We start from the raw sequence: 8716 nt of genomic DNA on the forward strand, positions 1-8716 counted from the left end.
GACCTTTACTCACACAGGAAGTGGTGCCGGTCCTAATCCAGGCACTTGTCATCTTCTGTCTGGACTACTGCAACTCTCTGTTGGCTGGGGTCCCCGTTGCTGCCATCAAACCCCTGCAATTTAGCCAGAATAGCTCAGTCCGTCTGGTGTTCAACCTCCCCAAGTTCTCCCATGTCACCCTGCTCCTCCGCACAGTCCACTGGCTTCCAGTCTAAGCTCGCATCATCTTCAAGGTGCTTGCCTATGGAGCTGCAAGGGGAAATGCCTCTCCATACCTTCAGGCTATGCTCAAACCCTACATCTCAACCCAAGCACTCCGTTCTGCCACCTCTGGTCTCTTTGCATCCCACCCCTGCGGTAGGGAAGCTCCCACTCAGCCCAGTCAAAGCTCTTCTATGTCCTGGAACAAGCTTCCCCTAAAGTCAGGACAGTGGAGTCCCTGCCTAACTTCCAAAAACTTCTGAAACCCTACCTCTTCAAATAGTATCTTAAATAACCCCACGAGGACTGGGGGAGGGACGTGGATGAAGGGGAAGGGGAGGCGATGAAGGAACGCAGGTAGGAAAGGGGAACGAGGGCGAGGACCTGCCACGGAAGAGGACATGGGAAGGGGACAGGGGTTGAGGCGGGACACTGGTGAGGGGAGGAGGGGACAGGGGGGAGGTGGGACACTGGTGAGGGGAGGAGGGGACACGGATGGAGGAACTCTCATAAGCCCGTTAAAGGCCTGCTCGTTAGCTCCTGCTGATTAATCCTGTGAGCACAGCACCGAAACCGACCGCCAGGGAGGTGTGTGTGTGTATGAATGTGTGTGTGTGAATGTGTTTGTCTGTGTGTTGGAAAGAAAGAAAAGTTTGAATACAAGAGTTGTTGCTACACTGTCCTCTGCCTGGCAACACACCTAAATAAGGCCATTCAAAGGATTGTAGACATCTGAGCCTGAGGAAGACCTTTGCACAATAAAAACATTGCACAATAAAACTGTGGGAGCATTTGTACAGTGGCAGGTATCTATCATTCAGATATCAGTGGCAGGTATCTATCATTCAGACATCAGTGGCAGGTATCTATCATTCAGACATCAGTAGCAGGTATCTATCATTCAGACATCAGTAGCAGGTATCTATCATTCAGACATCAGTGGCAGGTATCTATCATTCAGACATCAGTAGCAGGTATCTATCATTCAGACATCAGTAGCAGGTATCTATCATTCAGACATCAGTAGCAGGTATCTATCATTCAGACATCAGTAGCAGGTATCTATCATTCAGACATCAGTAGCAGGTATCTATCATTCAGACATCAGTAGCAGGTATCTATCATTCAGACATCAGTAGCAGGTATCTATCATTCAGACATCAGTAGCAGGTATCTATCATTCAGACATCAGTAGCAGGTATCTATCATTCAGACATCAGTAGCAGGTATCTATCATTCAATCATCAGTGGCAGGTATCTATCATTCAGACATCAGTGGAAGGTATCTATATCATTCAGACATCAGTAGCAGGTATCTATCATTCAGACATCTGAGCTTACATTTCAATCTCAGAAGGATGAATAGTGATACAGTACTTTGATGACGAGATGAAAGCATGTGTCCTATTAGTCAAAGTATCAAGTACCAGTCATTTTGTATTCAATCAAAGGCTACTGGAAAATCCTAAAGGCATACCCGTAACTGGAACTGTCCTGGGGTCAATGCATGATTCATGTAAAAGCTTCATTTATTTCTCTGGTTGGACGTATGTGATGAGGGATGGATACCGAGATGAACAGAGATGCTGGGTAAAGAGCCTATATAAAGCAACACCTGGGACAGTCTGACTAATTTACAGTTGAAGTCGGATGTTTGCATACACCTTAGCCAAATACATTTAAGGAATTTTCACAATTCCTGACATTTAATCCTATTAAATATTCCCTGTCTTAGGTCAGTTAGGATCACCACTTCATTTTAAGAATGTGAAATGTCAGAATAATAGTAGAGAGAGTGATTTATTTCAACTTTTATTTCTTTCATCACATTCCCAGTGGGTCAAAAGTTAATATACACTAAATTAGTATTTAGTAGCATTGCCTTTAAATTGTTTAACTTCGGTCAAACGTTTTAGGTAGCCTTCCACAAGCTTCCCAAAATAAGTTGGGTGAATTTTGGCCCATTCCTCCTGACAGAGATGGCGTAACTGAGTCAGGTTTGTAGGCCTCCTTGCTTGCACACGCTTTTTCAGTACTGCCCACAAATGTTCTATGGAATTGAGGTCAGGGCTTTGTGATGGCCACTCAAATACCTTGACATTGTTGCCCTTAAGCCATTTTGCCACAACTTTGGTTATGTAAGTATGCTTGAGATCATTGTCCATTTGGAAGACCCATTTGCGACCAAGCTTTAACTTCCTGACTGATGTCTTGAGATGTTGCTTCAATATATTCACATAATTTCCCCTCCTCATGATGCCATGTATTTTGTGAAGTGCACCAGTCCCTCCTGCAGCAAAGCACCCCCACAACATGATGCTGCCACCCCTGTGCTTCACGGTTGGGATGGTGTTCTTCGGCTTGCAAGCCTCCCCCTTTTTCCTCCAAACATAACGATGGTCATTATGGCCAAACAGTTCTATTTTTATTTCATCAAACCAGAGGACATTTCTCCAAAAAGTATGATCTTTGTCCCCATGTGCAGTTGCAAACCGTAGTCTGGCTTTTTTTATGGCGGTTTTGGAGCAGTGGCTTCTACCTTCTACCTTGCTCATTTTACTGTGGATATAGATACTTTCGTACCTGTTTCCTCCAGCATCTTCACAAGGTCCTTTGCTGTTGTTCTGGGATTGATTTGCTCTTTTCGCACCGAAGTACGTTCATCTCTAGGAGACAGAATGTGTCTCCTTCCTGAGCGGTATGACGGCTGCGTGGTCCCATGGTGTTTACCTGCGTACTATTGTTTGCACAGATTAACGTGGTACCTTCAGGCGTTTGGAAATTGTACCCAAGGAAGAACCTGACTTGTGGAGGTCTACAAAAAAAATGTATGAGGTCTTGGCTGATTTATTTTGATTTTACCATGATGTCAAGCAAAGAGGCACTGAGTTTGAAGGTAGGCCTTGAAATACATTCACAGGTACACCTCCAATTGACTCAAATTATGTCAATTAGCCTTTCAGAAGATTCTAAAGCCATGACATAATTTTCTAGAATTTTCCAAGCTGTTTAAAGGCACAGTCAACTTAGTGTATGTAAACTTCTGACCCACTGTAATTGTGATACAGTGAATTATAAGTGAAATAAGTCTGTAAACAATTGTTGGAACAATGACTTGTCATGCACAAAGTAGATGTCCTAACCAACTTGCCAAAACTATGTTAACAAGACATTTGTGGAGTGGTTGAAAAATGAGTTTTAATGACTCCAACCTTAGTGTATGTAAACTTTCGACTTAAACTGTATATCAACGCCCAAAACACACTGCTTCAGCTAACAGGTCTAGACTTGAGCAACATACCAGGAAGAGGAATAGTTTGTGTTTGGATAGAAGCTGAATGAAAATGTGCACTTGTACACAGACATCAGACCGTCCAACAACAACAACAACACAGTTTATAATAAGAATCTATTTTGAAGAGAGATGTTCAAAGACATAAAATGCCTTATCTAACTTTGAAAAGAGAAGTTAAACTTCCTTCCTCTCCTCTAATCATAATCACCATCACAGTATCCGACTCTTTGATAGTGTTTCTCCTGTCCTGTATTTAGACTGGGACTTGGAACTTCCATACAACACTCAAACACACAGTGGTTGTTCTCTTCCCATTGGAGGAACCCAAGACTTAAGAACACAACAACTACTATTGTCCAATCCAGGTCAAGCATGTGACACTGAGGGCAGTGTAGGTAGCAAGCACACAGAGGACCTTTAGATCCCTCAGAGAGGGAGGGGACTGAGATCCCTCAGAGAGAGAGGGGGGAAGAGAAAGAGAGAGGGGGGGGGAGAGCGAGTGAGATCACTCAGAGAGAGAGAGAGAGAGAGAGTGCGAGTGCAAGTGCGAGTGAGATCACTCAGAGAGACGAGAGTGAGAGGAAGGAGTATTATCTAACTGTCTATTATTCTGCTGTCCCACTCCCCCTCTCTTCTCTTCTCCTGTCCCCTTCTCTTCTCCTCTCTCCTGTCCTCCCCTCTCTGCTCGCTTCTCCTCTCCTGTCGACTCTCCTCTTCTCCTCTCTCCTGTCCCATCTCCTCTCGTGTCTCCTTCTCTTTTCCCCCCTCTCTTTTCCTCTCTCCTGTCCTCCCCTGTCCCTCCTCTCCTGTCCCCTCTCCTCTTCTCCAACACCGTCCTCCCATCCCCTCCCCCCTCTTCTCCTCTTTACTCATTTCTTCTGTCCCCTCCTTTCTTCTGTCCCTTGTCCTCCCCTTCCCTCTTCCACTCAACAGTCTATCTAATCCAGGTGAGAGGGCCTTAATCAGCGGATGTATCTGTGATGAGTCAGGATTACAACATGTTACTAAAGTGTCTTAGGTCTACTACTGAGATGACGCTCTGATCCCAATGGATGAATTAAGCTGTTTTAATACAACATACTACTGAGCAGATCACCTCTGACCTGAAATCATTTAGTATTAGGAGTTACACATGTTACTGAAGGGACCTAGGCCTACTACTGGAGTGGAGCATCATCTACTCAAGCTCCCATCTCTATGGATGAATGAGCACTTTTATTACTATGCCCACTACACATGCTACTAAAGTGGTTTAATATTCCTGGAGCCCTCGCCCATGGTGGATGGAGCTCTCGCCCGTGGTGGATGGAGCCCTCGCCCGTGGTGGATGGAGCTCTCGCCCGTGGTGGATGGAGCCCTCGCCCGTGGTGGATGATGCTCTCGCCCGTGGTGGATGGATCCCTCGCCCGTGGTGGATGGAGCCCTCGCCCGTGGTGGATGGAGCCCTCGCCCGTGGTGGATGGAGCCCTCGCCCGTGGTGGATGGAGCTCTCGCCCGTGGTGGATGGAGCTCTCGCCCGTGGTGGAAGGAGCCCTCGCCCGTGGTGGAAGGAGCCCTCACCCGTGGTGGATGGACAGGCCTGCTGTTTTAGGTCTAGGCCACTACATATCATACTACTGATCAAATTGGATTAACAGAATGGCCAAAGCCTCTCAGACCACGGCACATATTTTATTTCTATGCTACTGAGTGTCCCCTCTGAACCAAACTGTTTCATAGTTCATATTAGAATAGTGATTTATTATAAGCTGTACTCTTTATGGTTTTCAGTGACTGGGATCAGGGGGTTAATGTATTAAGTCCTCAGCATTTTTATCAAGAAGGAGTGGTCTGATAATGACTTGAGTACATCACTATTATAGGACATGGCTGAACCAAAAATGGCACCATATCCCCTATATGGTGCATTACTTTTAACCAGGGCCCTATTGGCTCTGTTCAATGTAGTGCACTATATAGGGAATAGGGTGCCATTTCAGACGCTACCATCTGCTATTACTCCCAGTGGGGGGATCCAATAAAACATTATACCAGTGCTTCGATGCTCTCTTTTAGCAAACTTTTTTTAAACAAAAAATGTGTATTTTGAATCATCACTATGTATATGTATATATATAAAACATTTAATAATAATAAAAGAGGATAATAATTTGGCAATGGCAATTCTGATTTACAAATGGACAAGCCAGTGACAGCCAATTGTAGTCATTTTTACAGGCTGTAGTATAGGGCCATGTGTGGTTGTCATCAGAAGACACATCATGTTGATGGATTCTAATTTGACCTTAACATAAAAGCAAAACGCAATTAATGATGGTGTTTGTAGCCTATAGCATGATATTGTTTACAATAAACACAACACGGCCAAGCGCAGGTCCTTCCTCAAAAGGCTCCTCTTGCTGGCTGACTGCTGGCTGGAGCAGACTGTAGAAGCCGTGGCAGGATAAATGTTGTCACCTAGCGCGCGAGGGTTTGCTATAATTTATGATTGACACGTCAGATTGAAATCCCACAAAAATCATAAATGGATACGCCAGGTTATAATAAGGCAATATATTTGTTGTTTCAGCAGGGGAAGCTAAAATACCGTAACAAGCAATTGGCAAATAATACATTTGATGGCATTTTCCATGGAGCAGGCGCACGGGCGCGAATTACTAGGCTATCCAGCACTACAGAAATCTGACATAACGCAAACAACCTATGAAAAAAGATATGAATTTAGAAGCCTGCCCTGTGCTGGGGATTAAATAAGAAAATGTGAGGCACGATATCACCGAGTAGAAGCATTTAACTCCCCAATTAGACATCATGGTAGTTAGCGTACAATAACAGACTGCAACACCTAAGCTACCCTGGTGAACAGAAATAGGGATTCTATTCCAAGCTGTCCAGCACTGTTGGAAATTCGTTACAATTGAAACAATGTAGCAAGAAAACAAGAAAACTGCACTTACCTAAATGTATCATCTCGTGACGTCCGTTCTGATTTTTTTAGGCAAACTGGTAACCCAGACAGCTAGCAAGCTAGCTAAACAAGCCCTATAATTTATATTCCGTTATGTAGCTACACAAATTATTTCAAACGTTGCTCAAGCGACCTTTAAATTTCACTTCATTGCCTTTAATGATTTTAACAGCAATATTCCATCAGATTATGCAAGATACGACTCATTTTCAAATGATATCCTTTTTCAAATTTGAGCTTCACCATTAGTGCGTGTCGGTAAATCCAAGTTTGAAAATCCCAACTAGAGTCGAGTCTTTCTAAATCTACACTAGAGCAGGCAGGAGGTCTAACGGTATGTGCCACCCAGATGATGCGACATAAATGTATATACACTTATACATGCAGATACCTTCAGACGTTACTTTATGTACATAATTTACAAGATAGGAGTCACACGGCCATCTGTGTACAAGGTGTAACTGCACGCGCTTGCTGGCTTCTCCATTCCTCTCGACAACCCGCGAGGAGGCTTTGATGTGCGCACGCGAGCGCTGCTGAAATGGGCCATAAGAGGGCGGCATTCAACTCGCCTGCATTCTGTTGTGGCCTCTCCCATTTGAATTAAATATTGCATTACACAGTAGTAAGCCCCATTTCATTGTTGTCTTGCAAATACGGTTATGTAAATGATCTGCTCTACATTACATTTGAGTTCTTCTTCTTACATTTAGATTGGGCATGCTAGACATGTCTGTAATTGCACGTAACAAAAATATATGACTTGTCATTTGTGAAATTGATGTTTAGCCGTCATTTCCCCATTTCTTATGCATCGGCTCAAATTCAAGGACGGGGTTTAGCATATAATTTTCATAATGCCCAAAAAGCATACAGATGGAATAATGGTCACATTCCACAAAACATGACAAAGAAAGAGATCTCAGTGAAAGGGGGCCATTTTCTTCCCATTCCGCAGACCCCTGTTAAGGCACTCACACAAGTACAGAATGAACTGAATAACCCCGTCTTTTGGCGCCCCCTAATGGGTTTAAACAGATGACTGCTGTCTGTCCACAGTGCATGACACTGCTTCATATTCTTCATGGAGCATGCAGATGGGGGCATTATGCATGACTTCCCACAGATCTGGGGCTGCATGTAACAAGACTGAGGAGAGGTGCTGATCTAGGATCAGCTTCGATTTTAAGATAATGGACAGGAGGGAACCAAGGGCTGCACTGTATGTCTCAAGAGCATCAGTGCTGACCTGTGGTCAGTTTTGCCTTTTATATCACAATGTCTTCTGTACATTGAGTTGACATCAGCTTTTTCAATCGTTCACATTGTCATTACATCAACCCGTAAAGAAGATTGCAGTAATCAGATGACCAAATACATACTTAACATGCAGTCATTCTCCACAAAGGATAGCCTATAAAATTCACTCAAAACATTATTTGGTCCTAGATGGTTTGCGCTCTTGCGAACTCCATTGCACATTGTCAAGCCATGACAATCATTGACATAAGAATTGGCATGATAGCACATACAGACTGGCCCTCAGGCTGAACCACACCTCACACAGAGATTTATATATTTAAAAAAAAAAATAGTGTAAGTCACAAAAATGAATAGTAGAATTCTATAGTTCACTTGGTCTCACAGCACTTATTCCTGGAACAAAACATTCTGCGAAGTTTGTTTCGAGTGTATTGAAAATGTAACAAGTGGTGTATATTTAATCAAATTCAGAGAACAAAATACGCAAGATACCTATCAAATTGAAAAAAAAAATCATAATAATACAATATCCAAATCAACAACAGTGAATAGTGAATAGTGAACAATGAATAGTGTTGTTATCCAACAGTACAATCATGTTTTAGGCACTGAAGTCCACTCTAGTGTGAAATCAAACCATGAATATAGCCTACGAGGTGTAAAAATAAGTATCTATAAGATTCTAGACTAGGTCTATTCCAAGTTAAATACACAAGATTGGAACATTTTGACAGAATGTATTTGAGTAAACTGCTGTGCAGCAATCACTGTTCTCTTTCAGAAAATGTTGGCTGGTCCTTTGCATGGGGTGATGGCTGGTCCTTTGCATGGGGTGTTGGCTGGTCCTTTGCATGAGGTGTTGGCTGGTCCTTTGCATGGGGTGTTGGCTGGTCCTTTGCATGGGGTGATGGCTGGTCCTTTGCATGGGGTGATGGCTGGTCCTTTGCATGGGGTGATGGCTGGTCCTTTGCATGGGGTGTTGGCTGGTC

At 43.6% G+C, this 8716-nt stretch overlaps 1 protein-coding gene across 1 annotated transcript in view; it reads right to left on the reverse strand.

The window, feature by feature from the left end:
• LOC110532715 overlaps positions 1-8011 on the reverse strand; it is an 86045-nt gene extending 78034 nt beyond the window's left edge. Inside the window, exon 1 of the mRNA XM_036988767.1 lies at positions 6454-8011. The gene's annotated coding sequence lies outside the window, so the exon portion shown is untranslated. The remainder of the gene's footprint in view (positions 1-6453) is intronic.
• Between the last annotated feature and the right edge of the window lie 705 nt (positions 8012-8716).

The sequence above is a fragment of the Oncorhynchus mykiss genome, chromosome 9 (assembly GCF_013265735.2).
Source record: "Oncorhynchus mykiss isolate Arlee chromosome 9, USDA_OmykA_1.1, whole genome shotgun sequence".
Taxonomy (NCBI): Eukaryota; Metazoa; Chordata; class Actinopteri; order Salmoniformes; family Salmonidae; genus Oncorhynchus; species Oncorhynchus mykiss.